The sequence below is a fragment of the Rana temporaria genome, chromosome 11 (genome assembly GCF_905171775.1).
Source record: "Rana temporaria chromosome 11, aRanTem1.1, whole genome shotgun sequence".
NCBI lineage: Eukaryota > Metazoa > Chordata > Amphibia > Anura > Ranidae > Rana > Rana temporaria.
In genome coordinates, this window is record NC_053499.1 from 119,932,212 (window position 1) to 119,950,172 (window position 17,961).

The 17,961-nt window shown below is 43.3% G+C and overlaps 1 protein-coding gene across 14 annotated transcripts in view; it reads left to right on the forward strand.

The window, feature by feature from the left end:
* The first annotated feature begins 10,738 nt into the window (after positions 1-10,738).
* Positions 10,739-17,961, forward strand: part of AHNAK (AHNAK nucleoprotein) — a 98,502-nt gene continuing 91,279 nt past the window's right edge. For 13 of the 14 annotated variants that reach the window (XM_040328952.1, XM_040328965.1, XM_040328964.1 and 10 more), the window contains exon 1: positions 10,753-10,842. The gene's annotated coding sequence lies outside the window, so the exon portion shown is untranslated. Of the gene's footprint in view, positions 10,843-17,961 lie in introns of all 14 variants that reach the window. The other variant, XM_040328953.1, reaches the window with a different exon arrangement.

Genomic DNA, 17,961 nt, shown 5'->3' on the forward strand with positions numbered 1-17,961 from the left:
TGGACTGATCGTGTGTACGAGGCTTAATAGGGAACGTTTCTCAATCAGGACACCACATGACCTCCCTGTGCTTGCATGGGTTTCCTCCTGGTACTTTGGTTTCCTTCCTCATTCCAAAGACTTGCTTGTAGGTTAAATGGAACTTTCCCCACTCAGAACAATATGTGCATAGAGTCTACATGATCTCCCTGTGCTTGCATGGGCTTCCTCCTGGTATTGTGGTTTCCTTCCTCATTCCAAAGACTTGCTTGCAGGCTTAATGGTTCTGGATCGTATTGGCCCTAGTATGTGTGTGCATGTATTTATGAATGCATGTGTGGTAGGAACCTTAGATTGTAAGGTCGGCCATACATGGTTCGATACTTGGCCGGTTCAGAAGGAACCAGCCGAGATTGAAATCATTAAAGGGGTTGTAAAGGTACAATTTTTTTCCCTAAATAGCTTCCTTTACCTTAGTGCAGTCCTCCTTCACTTACCTCATCCTTCCATTTTGCTTTTAAATGTCCTTATTTCTTCTGAGAAATCCTCACTTCCTGTTCTTCTGTCTGATAGGCCTCGTACACACGACCGAGGAACTCGTCGTAATAGAAACATTGTTTTCCTTGACGAGTTCCTTGTCAAGCTTTCTTTGCGTACACACTGTCAAGACCAAATCTCGTCGTTCTCAAACGCGGTGACGTACAACACGTTCCACGGCACTATAAAGGGGAAGTTCGATTCCACTGGCACAACCCTTGGGGCTGAATTTGCTAATCTCATGTTACTGCGTGTTAAGTAAAAGTTTGGTAAGAGACGATTTGCGCTTTTCAGTCTGTTACAGCGTGACAAATGTGCTATCTCCATTACGAACACTACTTTTACTGAAGGTGCGCTCCCGTATCATACTTTATTCTGAGCATGCGCGGGTTTCTAAGCATACACAAGAACGTGTTTCTCGTCGAAAACCAGCCCTACGAGGAACACGACGAGGAAATTGAGACTCCCGACGAGGAAAAAGAGAACTTGTTCTCTTTTTTTCTCATCGAGTTCCACATCAGTTTTCTCGACAAAAAAACATACACACGACTGTTTTCCTCTGCAAAAAAGCTCTGCACCAAGTTTCTTGATGGATTCTGTCGAGGAAAATGGTTGTGTGTACGAGGCCTACGAGACCTAACTCCACAAAGTAATGCAAGGCTTTCTCCCTGGTGTGGAGTGTCATGTTCGCCCCCTCCCTTGGACTACAGGAGAGTCAGGACGCTCTCTACGTTGTAGATAGAGAAAGGAGTTGTGTATTAGTGGGCATCCTGACTCTCCTGTCCTGTAGTACCAAAAAAATAATATTTCTGTTTTTAGTAGATGCTGGATAGTTAAACAACCAATCAGTACCTTAATTCTCTTGGGGGCTTTTCATGACCAGATCTTTACAACTTCCCACAGCAAGTGTAAACTGGTTGCACAGAAGTTCCAATCTCCCTGATGATTTTTTAATTCATTTTATCCAGAATGAAACATTTCTAATTGGGTTGCAACACCCAAAGCCCATTGTGAAAAGCAAGAACTCCTAGAACAATGGCAGGGAGATCTTTCAACTGGAGGACTTTTGAAATATCAGAACTCTCTATGTTCAATTACATGCAAATGGCCGTGAATTGCTGGTCACCCTCTCATTGCTTTGATTTTCCAGCCTTCCTATCCACAGCTATACAGAGTGTGAATGAGGCCTTAAACCCAGCACCATCTGTATTATTAAAATTAAAATGATTTTTAGAGCAATTGTTCAGACATACTAAAATGAATTCTATGTTGATCTCACTCTTTACTTCAATGAAAAGTGTAAACTCAAAAGTGTTCTTTACGTTATATTAAAGTTGAATAAGGTTCAGCAGGGGATTTATAAAACAAATATAACAGGTAGAAGCACATGGATTGATTATGGTCCAGGGTTCCGAATACTACCTAATTGTGCCAGATCATTTTGTACTTGGCAGAAACACGCCCATTAGGAAATACATATGCTTCTGGTCTTACATCTGTACAATGATAATTGTTCGTATTCATATGGGAAAGTGAGTCTAATAGGAGTGGTTTCATAATTATCAATTTTGCAGCACCTGCAGGACACTAATGAGAAAAGCTGCTGGGCCTGCATCCCTTTAGACATTATTTCCTGTTGGAAGTATCTCAGAAAAAATTTAATTTTTGTTGCAGAAGATGCCTGAACTCCGACTTGTATCAAAGGCCTCGTACACACGACCGAGAATCTCGTCAGAAAAAACCCGTCGTTTTCCCTGACGAGATTCTTGGCAAGAAACCGAGTGTACAGCGGTTCTCTTGAAAGGAAAGAACGCGGTGACGTCATCGCGTACGACGAGCATGCGCTTGTCACATCCGATGCCGTCGCCGCCATCTTGCTTCACCCTACCTTTGCCGTGGAAGTTACCACGCATGCGTCAAAGTCATTTCGAGCATGCGCGGGTTTCCACAGCGACAGGTAAGTATACACACTCTCGGGTTTCTCGTCGGGAAACAGGCCGACAAGAACCTCGTCGAGATTCTGGACAGATTTTCTGACGAGAAACCTGAATGCCTCTTGCTGTTTTTTGCCGAGAAAACCGGTCATGTGTACGAGGCTTTAGTGTAGACTTTTGGGAAAATCAGTGAGCCAATAACACAAGCAGGAAATTATGTTTCTGGGGCTGGTCAGTACATATTCTGTGTATAGAACACCTCCAGGTAGCTATATTGCATTGCTATTTCAGAAAATTACAGAGCAGCATATTGAAAAGAAAAGGTAATTTTTAATAACATTCAATTACAATATGACTTATGTTGCAATTGTTTACACTATATTATTTTTTCTTTTATTTTTTTTCCCACAAATATGAAGTTACCCTTTAACCACTTAAGCCCCGGACCATTTTGCTGGTCAAAGACCGGGACACTTTTTGCGATTCGGCACTGCCTCACTTTAACTGACAATTGCGCGGCCGGGCGACGTAGCTCCCAAACAAAATTGGCGTCCTTTTTTTCCCCACAAATAAAGCTTTCTTTTGGTGGTATCTGATCACCTCAGCGGGTTTTATTTTATTTTTTGCACTATAAACAAAAATAGAGCGACAATTTTGAAAAAAAAAACAATATTTTTTACTTTTTGCTATAATAAATATCCCCAAAAATATATAAAAAATATTTTTTTTCCCTCAGTTTAGGCCGATACATATTCTTCTACATATTTTGGTTAGTAGTATTAAATGTAGAACACAGTGTCTATCATGAAGGGCTCAGGAGTATGTAGTGGAGAGGTCAGAGGTGAGTAGCACACATGACAGTGTACAGAGTACAGCCAAAAATTACCCCCTCTAGCCGTTACAAATTCACCCAAGCCCATATTCCGCTCAGAACAATTCTCCCTCAACAGCCCCAATTTCCCACCCAGAACAGATTTCCCTCCACATCTCTTAACCCCTTCAGCACAAATCATCCTCCCAGCCTCTTCTCAGAACAAACCACCCCAATAGCACAGTTCCTACTCCCTTCTCAGTATAGACTTCCTAGTACAGACCACTCCCACAGTACAGACCCCCTTTCCAGTATAAACCTCCTCTCCCCCTATCAGTATAGACCCCCTCCTTCCCTTCCAGTACAGATTCCCTCTCCAGGATAGAACCCCTCCCCCAGTACAGACCTCCTCCTTCCCCACCAGTACAGATCCAGTACAGATCCTCCCACCAGTACAGACCTCCTCCCTCCTCACCAACATGGAATCCTCCTCTTGTACAGAGCTCACCACCGTACAGACCCTCTCCTTCCCCACTAGCACAGAATTTCCCTCTAGTAATGAGGCACCTCCAATAAATACCTCCTCCCTCCAGTACAGACCCCCCTTCCCCACCAGTACAGAACTCCTCTCTCCAGTACAGACCCCTCCTTCCTTACCAGTACAGAATTCCTCCCTCCAGTACAGACCCCCCCTCCCCACCAGTACAAACCTCCTCCCTGCAGTACAGACTCCCCCCTTCCCCACCAGTACAGAACTCCTCTCTCCAGTACAGACCCCTCCTTCCTTACCAGTACAGAATTCCTCCCTCCAGTACAGACCCCCCCCCTTCCCCACCAGTACAGACCTCCTCTCTCCAGTACAGACCCCTCCTTCCCCACCAGTACAGAACTCCTCCCTCCAGTACAGACCCACCTTCCCCACCAGTACAGAACTCCTCTCTCCAGTACAGACCCCCTCCGTTACAGCAGCATACAGCCCCACATGTTCTGTGCCAGCACTGACCAATCAGAATTGCTCTGATCCGTACCAAAAGTGCTGCACTGAGAAGAGGAGGGATTTTAAATACCTGGACCACATGCATGAGCACTGGCAGCTAATCACCCAGGGAGGTAAGTACATCGGAAACCAGGGAGTGGGGAGAGTGTAGGATTTTAGTTCACTTTTCCTTTTTTCTGAATAGGTGAACTTACATTTTAACCTTCCAAATTGCCGAAGTACTCAAAAACTTGCTAACAAAACCATACTCAGAGACAACTTATCAAAAGCTGTGATTTTTGTAGCATTGCATTACTGTAAAAAATGAAAAAAAAAAAACAGAAGCACCTAGCAATAATTGCAATTTTTATTAACACATATTGTGAACTGAGTGTCTTCTAACTGGCATAGCGGAGAGGCCGCAAGAGAGAAAATGGGAATAACAGTACTCAAAGGCACCAATGAATTTGAATTTTTTATAGAAGACAATCATTTGTACTGTAGAGCACAGTAAACAGTATTAGAATGCCAATTATATTAAGATATGCAGCTAGAAAAGCATTATCCACAAATAAGAAAATGGTTCTAATGGGATCGTAATGGAAGTACATCCTGTGGACAGTAAAATCAGCATACTCTAGACAGGTATGGACCCATTTAGAACACCAGATGAAAAGAAACCAATCTGGAAAGTACAATTTAGAAATCAGATAACAGTATATTTTGTGTCATATACACTACATATAATGTAGTTTGATTCTGGGATGTCAGCCAGCTTTCTACATATTCAGGTTCTTAATGACATACACAAAATAACATTGTAGCTAATGTTAAATTATACTCACTATTAAGAAACTTTCAGGAAAAGGAATAACAGATTTAAAACTCATAAAACAATGACCAATATACTGTAAACTAGCTGAATATTTAATAACAGTACCACGTGAAAACTGCTGTGTGAGCCAATGAGGAAAGAGAGAACTGGGAGAGCCACTGTTCTCATGTACTGTGCACATTGCTGGATCGAGATGGGGCTCAGGTAAGTATAAGGGGGGCAGCTGCACCCAAAAGGTTTTCAACCTTAAAGGGTCACTAAAGGAAAAAAAATGTTTTGTTTAAATAACAAACATGTTATACTTACCTCCACTGTGCAGTTTCGTTTTGCACAGAGTGTCCCCGATCCACGTCTTCTGGGGTCCCTCGGCGGCTGTCTCTGATCCCACCCACACGAACTACACACGTTCATAGAATGCATTAAGGTGAAAAAACGTTTTCCTTTACAACTCCTTAAATGCATAGAATGGTAAAAAAAAACCTTGAGCCTTCAGAACCATTTTACTTGTCTCTAATTCCACAGAAGCTATAACATAAGTACTGTATATAGTAATATTTTACTGTGTTTTTCCATCTGCAGTCACTGGACCTGCAGTACCAAAAATAAAAAAAATACCTAGTGAGAAAGTGTAGGGGAAACATTGTGGACTAGCTTTCATTTTAAAGAAATACTGGAATAATTTGATGTAATTTTTTAAAATATGTTTACAAATTTTCAAAATGTATGGGCCCAGCACAAGTTCACTTTAACTTAAAATTACGGGCCTGTTCAATGTGCACAGTACATGAGAACAGTGGCTCTCCCAGTTCTCCCAGTTCTCTCTTTCCTCATTGGCTCACACAGCAGTTTTCACGTGGTACTGTTATTAAATATTCAGCTAGTTTACAGTATATTGTTTTATGAGTTTTAAATCTGTTATTCCTTTTCGAAAAGAATTGTTTTCTATGTGCCCTAACAGTGACTGGCGTATATCCAATGCAGAAAAATACCAGTCTTCGCCATGTGTGTGAACAAGCCTTTAAAGTGGACCAGAACTCAAAAAGGTAAAGATTTTCTTTAATATAGGGAACATCTAGAAATGTTAATTGTTCCTAAGGACTAAAGACCTGAAGAAGGAGGCCGTGCCTCTGAAACATGTTGACCTACCAACCCTTCTGGCAGACGGCTTGCTTGTTACTTCCTCCACATCGTGGCTGGGATTGACGTCACGCGGTGCCAGCTGGTCTGGGTGCAGGCACGGCTCCCTGAGCTGTTCAGCGGGACACTGCAGCTGGTACTCTCTGGCTTTTGTTCCCCACACCATCGTGTGATATCCCAAGGAACAGGCTGTGAGTACAACTTTATTGTTTTTTATGTTCCCCATTAAACATTTCTACACTAGGGAGGCTGTGCGCTCTTCTTTTCTTTATTTTCTACAGATTCCAGTCCATTTTCCAGTAGATATTAAAAGAAGCTGAAACCCCTAGACTATGTGAACTATCAGCACAGACTGCTTTCCAATCCATGAAGTGTATGTGAGATCTGCGATGACAGTTTTTTTTTGTGTTTTTTGATAATTGTTCCTAACCAAACCCCCAAACATAAACCCTTTACTTACCTGAATGGCACTGAATTAGGGTTGCCACCTGTCCAGGATTTACCCGGACAACCCCGGTTTTGAATCATGTGTCTGGGTTTCAGTCTGCCTGAAACCCAGACACATTATTCAGACTGGGCTGGGGCTCCCCAAGTAAAGAATTTGTTGCCGTCCGGAAACTGCGAGCGTCTGGGGGCAGGTTCGGTATCACTGGGGGCGGGATGATGATGTCAGCAGGAGCAGTTTGGTCACACCCACTGTTCGCTGCATAGTTACTACTGTTCTTGGGGCACCCAAAGGTGTCTTTTATAATCCTATAGTGTATACTACAGAAAGTGTTTGGTTTTGGCTTGAAGAAAATGTGGCAACCCTACACTGAACACTGGGTGTCAAATCCAGCTCCTATGAACCCATCATGTCTACTTGTTTCGATAAACTGCAGCAGAATAAAAATGTTAATGTAAAAATGTTGAAAATTTCTTCCAAAATAAGCTCCAAAACTGTATTTGCAATTTGTGTATTAAAGTGGATGTAAACCCACTCTCATCCTTTCTAAACTACTGCCATAGTGCTGATCTATAAGGATATAGATGCCTCCTGCATGTATCCTTACCTGTCAAATGTTTCCCCTCTGTCTGTTATAAGAACTGAAAAACTGCAGATTCTGTGGGTGGATCTGTTGTCTGGAGATCGATGGGTGGAGTTGTGATGTCAGTAGACTCCCCGCCCTCCTCTACACTCCCCTTGTCAACATGCATTTTTTCTATGTATTCCTTACACTAAATTCTGCTATTAGATCACTAACATCCAGTCAAAATCCAGAAAAGTAACCACATGACTTCAGAAAAGAAGTGGGGGTGGGAATTAAAAAATAATGCCTGTCTCCAGGCTAGTGCATGAGATATGTAAATAACCTGTCACTCACAGCAAGGGGGCGGAACAGACTAAGGTTTTTCTCTGTAAGTCCATTTTATTTCACTGAACAATAAAAGAGGATTGCTCAGAGCTGGATTAACTCTGTGTGGTAAGACTTGGCACAGATGATAGGAAATCTTATACTGTACATTGTGACATAAAAAAATTGGGGTTTACATCCACTTTAGGGTTCCAAATACAGACAGACAGATTGACATATAATATGTCTGTAGGCATTCCCAGTCCCTCCAGACATCTTCTGGCTGACCCTTCTTCAGTAAAATCATTGTGGTTGATTTACTAAAACTGGAGCGTGGATAATCTGGTGCAGCTCTGCATTGAAACCAATCAGCTTCCAGGTTTTATTGTCAAAGCTTAACTGAACAATCTGAAGTTAGAAGCTGGTTGGCTATAATGCACAGCTGTACCAGACTTTCCAGTTTTAGTAAATCAACCCATTTGCCATTACTTTTACTCAATGTAAAGTTCCAGGACTTAGACCAAATCAACCCTTGCAGTGGGTGCAAGGTCTAGGTGTCTGGGAGCAGCAGATTTGCCTACCCGGACCTCCGCTCACCCGACAGCCAGCAGCACTCTCCTTTTCTTCCCTAGACTCCAGCAGTGGACTGTTCCTTTGCATCCTCATGTCCAGTGGAAATGACGTCAGAGGACTTGAACTGCTGGAGCATCAGGGAATACAGGCTGCAGGAACCAGTCTTACAACCTGGAGGGAGCCTGCAGAAGTGGAGGATTAGGTAAGTAAAGGTGCTTTTTGCAGTCCCCTAGACCCAAATGAACATTTAAAAGAGAAGTTCAATTTTTAGAAATAAATAAATAAATGCACTTAAAAAAAGTGCATTTATTGACTTTTTTTGGAGCCTATAAAGCATTGCACACCATGCAGGTCTCCTCCAGATTTGTCAGTGTACCTGTATGTCCCATAAAGGCAGGCAGATACAATCTGACAGGAAGAATCAATTAACCACTTAAGGATCGCCTCCTGCAGATATACGTCGGATATATGTCCTTTTTAAGTGCCCAGCTGTGGGTCACGGGCGCACGCCCGAGACTCGGTCCGAAGCTCCGTGACCGCGGCCACGGGACATACGGACCCAATCGCCGCTGGAGTCCCGCGATCGGTCCCCGGTGCTGAAGAAAGGGGAGAGCTGTGTGTAAACACAGCTTCCCCGTTCTTCACTGTGGCGCTGTCATCGATCGTGTGTTCCCTGATATAGGGAAACGCGATCAATGACGTCACACGTCCAGCCCCCCTACAGTTAGAAACACAGATGAGGTCACACTTAACCCCTTCAGGGCCCACTACTAATCGCCGCCATTAGTAGTAAAAAAAAAATCAATTAATGAAAAAAGCAATAAAACTATCCCCTATTTTGTAAACACTACAAATTTTGTGCAAACCAATCGATAAATGCTTATTGCGATTTTTTTTACCAAAAATAGGTAGAAGAATACGTATCGGCCTAAACTGAGGACATTTTTTTTTATATATATATATATATATATATATATATATATATATTTTTGGGGGATATTTATTATAGCAAAAAGTAAAAAATATTGAATTTTTTTCAAAATTGTTCTGGACAGTGCCGGCCATCTAAAAAACGGCAGCTGGTTGGCTGTGGAAGGGTCTATTAGAGCTAGTGGCTCTGATAGACTTTCCGATTACAGAATTACAGGGCTGTAATCGGCTTCCAAATAGTTAACCAGGGGACGCAGGGGGTGTGCGTTCCCTGGTTAACACTGGCACGCATCTCAGCCAATCAGGTTCACCAGATCTGATTACCGGTAACCTGACTGGCTGAAGCGACATCGAGGGCGGGACTACATCGAGGGATCGTAGAGGAGGATGGCTGACTGAGAAAGGTAAGTGCTGGGCTGGGGGGAGGCAATCTGGCGGTATTTTGGGGCAATCTGGCGGCATTTTAAGGGGCAATCTGGCAGCATTTTAGGGGCAAACTGGGCACAGTGGCGACAATGGCATGGCACAGTGGCTGCGTTTGGCATGGCACAGTGGCGACAATTGATGGGCACAGTGGTGACAATGGCATGGCACAGCGGCTGCGTTTGGCATGGCACAGTGGCGACAATTGGTGGGCACAGTGGCGACAATGGCATGGCACAGTGGCTGCGTTTGGCATGGCACAGTGGCGACAATTGATGGCACAGTGGTTGCGTTTGGCATGGCACAGTGGTGACAATTGATGGGCACAGTGGCAACAATCGCATGGCACAGTGGCGACAATTGATGGCATGGCAACAATTGATGGCACAGTGCGTTTTATGGCATTGCACAGTGGCGACAATTGATGGGCACAGTGGCTGCGTTTGATGGCATGGCACAGTGGCTGCATTTGATGGCATGGCACAGTGGCGACCATTTTTTGGCACAGTGGCTGCGTTTGATGGGCACAGTGGCTGCATTTGATGGGCACAGTGGCGTTAATTGATGGGCACAGTGGCGGCAATTGATGGGCACAGTGAGGCTGCAATTGATGTTTTATGGCACAGTGGCTGCGTTTGATGGGCACAATGGCTGCGTTTGATGGGCACAGTGGCGGCAATTGATGGGCACCGTGGCAGCAATTGATGGGCACAGTGAGGCTGCAATTGATGTTTTTTTTTCGTTTGATTGCGCCTGTGTATTAGTGGCTTAGTGGCCTGTGGCTTTAGTCAATGTCATGGCTGCCTTTTGCCCACTCACCGTTCTCCTCCAATAGCTAAACACAGCTGATCCAAGCATGCATGCTTATGAAAAAACAATTCATCAGAAAGCTCATTCAGGGATTTAAAATGTAAAGGTATGTGGAATAGTTTACTGAAGCCATTATTGCAGACATTTGGTAAACAGAAGAAAGAAGACAATTAGTAAATATAATGAATCTTTAGGTAAACAGAAAGTCATGCAGCACTGTGAGCTGTGATGTAGAAGGTATGCCCAGTCCTTGGTATCACTCGATCTCCATACAACAGCACTCCCCCCTGTGTATACAAGGCCTGAGATAAGGCAGACAATCAGGTAGGAAGGCTGCATGCTGTGTACGCAGAGTGTTATACACAGGCAGGCAGGCAGGCAGCATAGTCCTAGCCCAGGGCAGGGCAGGTTCAGCCTTCTCTCCAGGATTGGACACGGACACACCCATAGAGTTCTGTATAGCAGCCCTACCCTGCTAGTGCTGATCACTTAGCTCTGCTTACCCAAGGCAGACCAGAGCTGCTGGCTCCCTGCACACATTGTGCCAGCCCAGGACCACACAGGTAACCCCTTGCTTCCTTCTATATACACTTCCTATGGAGCTTCTGCATGCACACACCGTCCTCTCTACACAATATTCACAACTCCGGCATTGCTTGTGATACTTTACATCGACTTGGCAAACTTTTCTTGTGCGTAATACTTGCTACATAGAGGGGCTTGGCTTTTGTGGAGGTTGGTATCAGTTTTATCTTACTATGGGAGCCAGGAGTTCTTCTAGAAATGGTGGAAAATGACTTGTGGAGCTGATTATTGATGTTCTTCTAATGCCGATCATTCATGATGTGCAGAGACACGTTTTATGAGCCTGTAGCGCAACACGTATACAGCTTCCCAGCCAGTTTGTATGTAATATCAGATCTGTGTATGGGAAGTACGATCACTGTGTATTTACTATCAGTGTGATCACCTCTGTGTATGGAAAGTATGATCACTATTTATTGTGTGATCACCTCTGTGTATGGGAAGTGCGATCACTTTGTATTTACTACCAGTGTGATCACCTCTGTGTATGGGAAGTGTGATCAATGTATATTTACTACCAGTGGTGTGATCACCTCTGTGTATGGAAAGTGTGATCAATTTATATGTGCTACCAGTGTGATCACTTATGTGTATGGAAAGTACAATCACTTTGTATGTACTACCAGTGTGATCACTTATGTGTACACCCTGTATGATCACATCTGTGCATAGCTAGTGTGACCACTTATGTGTACACCCAGTATGATCACTTTGTATGTACTACCAGTGTGATCACCTCCTGTGCATGGAAAGTATGTTCACTGTATGTGTACTACCAGTGTGATCACGTATATGCATAGCTAGTGTGATCACTTATGTGTACACCCTGTATGATCACTTTATGTGTACAGCCAGTATGGTCTGCTCTGTACATAGACAGTATGTCTGATCACTTTTGTGCATAGCTAGTGTTGTCACTTATGTGCATTTCCAGTATGATCACCTCTGTGCACAGCCAGTGTGACCAAGTTTGTGTACAACCAGTGTGATATCCTCAGTACAAAGCATGTGCGATAAGTAACTTATGTGTACATTCAGTATGATTCTTCACTAGATGTAGTATCTGCTAGGTTTGCATAGGCATGTTTAACCAGGTATGCAAAACTCTTGTGGGTGTGTATACACTGCCTCTGCTGTGTTCAGATGATAGAAGTAGTGTATAAGTAGGTGTATGTTCATATAGGTGTATTTTCTCTTCTTCTCCCTTTATTGTACCTTATGTAGTATTAGACGTTTGAGGTTTTGCACGATGGCTGTTTGCTTTGGATGGAATTCCCTGGCTACTACAACGCAGGCACCACACCCTCTCCTGCTGGAGATTTTGGAATGAGAGGCCACTTGTTGATCAAATGGGCATGTGGAGAAGCACTGTGTGTGTATGGCAGGACACACTCTCCTTATATTTATATATATATTAAACGTTTTTTCAGCCTCCTCCCTCATCTGAAAGTATTGCATTTAATATTTCTATGGAGAACGTGGATATGCATATTACGAATTGTAATACTTTCTCATAGGGAGGAGGGTGGGCAGCTGTTTGATATACTAATAGAATAAAAATGGTTGAACTAGTGCTACTATTATGCCCATAGACGTGTAAACTTTGTATTTATTTCTAGTTGCTATTTAATAATATTATTAGAGAGAAAGAGTTGATGTTTTCATCATTTGTCAAACAGCTACAGTGTAACAGTTCTGCTGAAACAGCAAATATCTGTTATTTATTTGCACTTTTTGCCAGAGATTGTAGCATTTTCTTTTTATTTATTTATTTTGTAGTATATTTACAAAGTTGTGCTGTAATCTGCTACGCAGCAGATTGCTCTGTAATGTATGCAGTGGTGTCATAATACACGTTTTGGGGTGTACTTATGATTTGCCCTTGGAGGGGAGAGGCCGATCTCTTTCTGATTTGGAGAAACGTCACCCTTAAAGTTCTAGGCGTGAAGAGCTGTAATCGGAGGAAGGGTGCGGTGCCCACTCGGAAAGTGCCCGAGGAAGTTTTTCTTTCACCTGGTTTTGGAAAAAGTTGCGATCTAGAACAGTGTTTCTCAACTCCAGTCCTCCAGGCACCCCAACAGGTCGTGTTTTCAGGCATTCCATTATTTTGCGCAGGTGATTTGATCAGTTTCACAGCTTTAGTAGTTACCCAGGGGCGGACTGACCATTGAGTCACTCGGGCACTGCCCGAGGGCCCCATGCCACTAGGGACCCCATCAGGGTTGCGAGGCTCAGTAAAACCAGGGACAGTATGTAAAAATCTATGTTTTTTTTTTACATCTGTCTCTGATATGTCATGCTTTTGATGTGAAAATCCTGAAATTTTAGCTGCCCCGCCTCTGCACTGCCTCCTGGCATGGTGGCCGTCTATAAGCCCAGGGGCCCCATAATTTTCTATTGCCCGGGAGGTGTCAGTCCGCCCCTGTAGTTACCACAGCTGTTTCGTCGGAGGGAAATCCTAAAAACATGACCTGTTAGGCCCCGTACACACGTCCGAGAAACTCGACGGGCAAAACACATCGTTTTGCTCGTCGAGTTCCTTGTGAAGCCGCCGAGGATCTCGGCGAGCCAAGTTTCCTCATTGACTAACGAGGAAATAGAGAACATGCTCTCTATTTGGCCCGACGAGATCCTCGTCGGTTTCCTCGGCCGAAAGTGTACAGACGACCGGGTTTCTCGGCAGAATACGGCTCCGATCGAGTTTCTGGCTGAATTCTGCCGAGAAACTCGGTCGTGTGTACGGGGCCTTAGGGTGCCTTGAGGACTGGAGTTGAGAAACACTGATCTAGAACATAATCTCGTTGGAAAACTTTTCAAATCGTTAAAAGCCGATGATTTAGACGAGACGAGAATCCAAAAGTTTTTTGGAAAGCATTTTTATAAAAGTTAATGAATGCATGGATCAGATCTTGAGTGTTTTAGGTCATCGTCAAGGTGAAATGATTCTCTGTTGCAAAAAAAAATGTGGAAAAATCAATGACTTTTCTCCTTTTAGCGGTTTTCTTAAAGACAGATGTTGGAAAATGTCTGGCCTTAAAAAAAAAAAGAAAACGAATCTGGGCTGAGGCCGATGGAAGCCTGAAAGGGGACACATTTGCACTGAAAACATTCCATCACCCTCATAAAACTTCTTGGCAACTCAAGTTCTTTGAAACTGGGGGGGATGTGTAGAGGGAGTCGGTGCCTTGTGACCACACTTCTCTCTTCTCTGTATATTTCTCTGTTTCTGATGGGACTAAAAAGCTCTGCTTGTGTATTGGTTTCCCTGCTACTCTGTATATTATGGCTCTTGTCTGTATATTGCTGTGCTCTGGGTGTGTCTGGAAGAACTGGCCTCCATCCAGAATCCTTCAGGAATGTTGGTTTGGGAGAAGAGTGACTCACAGCAGTTCTGTAGTCTGAGTAAGGGAGGAGGGAGTGGAGGAGGGACGAGCAGCAGGAATGCACACTGGGGAACCCACTCTTCACTATCACACGTGTGTGTCACTATAGGTGTAAATATATAGCTGCATCTGTCTTGTGATGAGCTTGCATTGCTTGTTGGTCTAAAGCAGTGTTTCTCAATTCCAGTCCTCAGGCCCCCGCAACAGGTCAGGTTTTCAGGATTTCCATTATTTTGCACAGGTGATTTGATCAGTTTCACTGCCTTAGTAATCACCACAGCCGTTTCATCTGAGGGAAATCCTGAAAACCTGACCTGTTGGGGGGGCCTTAGGACTGGAATTGAGAAACACTGGTCTAAAGGCTCGTACACACGGTTGGACATCCAACAAAATTTCCCTTGGATTTTTGTCCTAATTGATTTGTCCGATCACACCCATAGCATACACACGCTCGGACTTTTTCGGCAACCAACACGAACGTAGTGACGTTTCAACGTAGTGCCGAGCGTTTAAAAGAGGAATTCCAATTCTCCGACATCACCTGTTGCGTTCCTTCAGCTACTCTAGAGTTAGTTGACGTTTCGTGTGAGTGCTTTCTAGATTTCGAAACTTACCGCGTGCTTTTTCAAATACGAACGCTAGTTTTACTAGACAGAAGGCTTCTGGCTGCTCTTAACTTCTGAGCATGCGCATTTTTACTTTGTCCAAAAGTCCGATTGTTTTCTGTACACACGGTCGGACTTTGCACCATCGGACTTTTGTTGACGTAAAGTTGGTCCCAACTTTTTGTCCGATGAAAGACAAAAAAGTTGGTCCGATGCAACGTACACACAGTCGGACAAATGCGAAAAGTTCCGGATTTTGAAGTTGGTTGGGCAAAAGTCCGACCGTGTGTACGGGGCTTAAGGCCTCGTACACACGATAGATGGACCGTTTTCATCGGTCAAAACCGATCGTGTGTGGGCCCCATTGGTTATTTAACCATCGGTTAAAATAAAGACAACTTGCTTTAAATTTAACCGATGGATTCCTAACCGATAGGTCAAAACCGATCTTTAGTAGGCACGTCCATCGGTTAAAAATCCACGCATGCTCAGAATCAAGTCGACGCATGCTTGGAAGCATTGAACTTCGTTGTTCTGACACGATCGTTTTTTTAACCAATGGTGTGTAGGCGCGACGGACCATCAGTCAGCTTCATCGGTTAACCGATGAAAACGGTCCATCAGACCGTTGTCATCGGATGGACTGATCGTGTGTACGCGGCTTAAAGGGTCACTAAAGGAATGACTGTTTACAGGGTATAGAGACATAATAGTTAACTGATTCCTTTTAAAAATAGATAAAAAACAATCATATAATGTACCTACAGTTTAGTTTCGTTTTTGCTGTTGGTTTCCTGGTTCTCTGATGTACAGAGCCAGAGAGCCAATAGAGGGCAGTGAAGGTTTTGAAAAACGAAACTGGATTGGTGCTGAGGGGTTTTAGACACACCTCCTTGATTAGTCGCCACAGTGATAAATCTCCCAGTACTGTGGTCATCGGGAAACAGACAACCAGGAAGTGTCCACAACAGAGAGCAATTACAGCAACATCAAAGCAAAAACAAACAATGAGGACATGAAACCAGGACTGCAGTAAGGTAAAGGAAGCTATTTAGCTAAAAAAAAATCCTTTAGTGACCCTTTAAGGGTCCCATTTCCTCTATGCCCCTGCAAGTCTTCCCTTGACTCTCCAGAGGAATTCATTCTTTTCAGCTTATCTTTCCTTTCATGTAGAAAAATTTTAAGTGCCCCTATGGAGCCATAGAAAGGGAGTGGTATGCTTACAATCAAACTTTGGTATCAGTGAAATGTGCCAATATGTGATTATGCAGACACATTTGTAAATAGTGTTTTATAGAAGGAATTTTCCCGACATTCGGTCGTGTACGAAAATTTCCACCAAGGTTTAGCGTGGAATGAGTTTTCCTTGCCTATTTCTTGCCATACATTCCCCACCCATCCCCCCATCCATACATTCCTATAACCTTACATATTTTCTTCACCATGGCAATGACTGTTTTTAACACCCTCTGGCATTGCATAACCGTATATTACATACAAGTGTAGCGCTACACTTTTATGTAATATTTGTTTTTATCACTTGTTGATTGGTTGTGTTGGCTGCTCAATATAAGGCTGGATTCACACCTATGCATTTTTTGTGCTTTTTGCAGATTTGCACTACCGCCCGTTTACCATGGTTTTCCTATGGAACACGTTCTGTAGTGCAAATCTGCAAAAAGCACAAAAAATGCATAGGTGTGAATCAAGCCTTAGGGCAGCGCGGAATTATCCACTTTTTCCATTGCATAACCGTGACTAAATTTTGCTTTGCTTTAATTTTTTTTCTTTTTGTATTAAAGGGGTTGTAAAGGTTCGTTTTTCATTTTCTAAATGGGTTCCTTTAAGCTAGTGCATTGTTGGTTCACTTACCTTTTCCTTAATTTTCCTTCTAAATGTTTTTTTTTCGTTGTTTGAATTTCTCACTTCCTGTTCCTCCTCAGTAAGCTGTTTTGGCTGACTAACCACGAGCCAGAACGGCTCGGATGATGGGGGCAAGCTTACTAAGGAGGAACAGGAAGTGAGAAATTCAGACAAAGGGAAAAAAAAAACATTTAGAAGGGAAATGGAAGGAAAAGGTAAGTGAACCAACAATGCACTAGGTTAAAGGAACCCATTTAGAAAAAAAAAAAAAACCTTTACAACCCCTTTAAAATGTAGTTAACCACTTGCCGACCTCCTCATGTACATTTACGTCAGCAGAATGGCACGGACAGGCACATGTACGTACCTGTACGTCCTCTGCTTGATGTGGGTCGGGGGTCCGATCGGGACCCCCCCGGTACATGCAGCGGCCGGTAAGCCTCGGGGAGTGATCCGGGATGACGGCGCGGCTATTCGTTTATAGCCGCCCCGTCACGATCGCTCCCCGGAGCTGAAGAACGGAGAGAGCCGTATGTAAACACGGCTTCCCCGTGCTTCACTATGGCGGCGCATCGATCGAGTGATCCCTTTTATTAGGGAGACTCGATCGATGATGTCAGTCCTACAGCCACACCCCCCTACAGTTGTAAACACACACAAAGTGAACCCTAAATGTTACAGCGCCCCCTGTGGTTAACTCCCAAACTGCAACTGTCATTTTCACAATAAAGAATGCGATGTAAATGCATTTTTTGCTGTGAAAATGACAATGGTTCTCAAAAATGTGTCAAAATTGTCCAAAGTGTCCCCATAATGTCGCAGTCACGAAAAAAATCGCTGATCGCCGCCATTAGTAGTAAAAAAAATAAAAATGCAATAAAACTATGCCCTATATTGTAAACGCTATAAATTTTGCGCAAACCAACCGATAAACGATTATTGCGATTTTTTTTACCAAAAATAGGTAGAAGAATACGTATCGGCCTAAACTGAGGGGAAAAAAATTGTATATATGTTTTTGGGGGATATTTATTATAGCAAAAAGTAAAAAATATTGAATTTTTTTCAAAATTGTCGCTCTATTTTTGTTTAAAGCACAAAAAATAAAAACCGCAGAGGTGATCAAATACCACCAAAATAAAGCTCTATTTGTGGGGAAAAAAGGACTCCAATTTTGTTTGGGAGCCACGTCGCACGACCGCGCAATTATCTGTTAAAGCGACGCAGTCCCGAACTGTAAAAACCC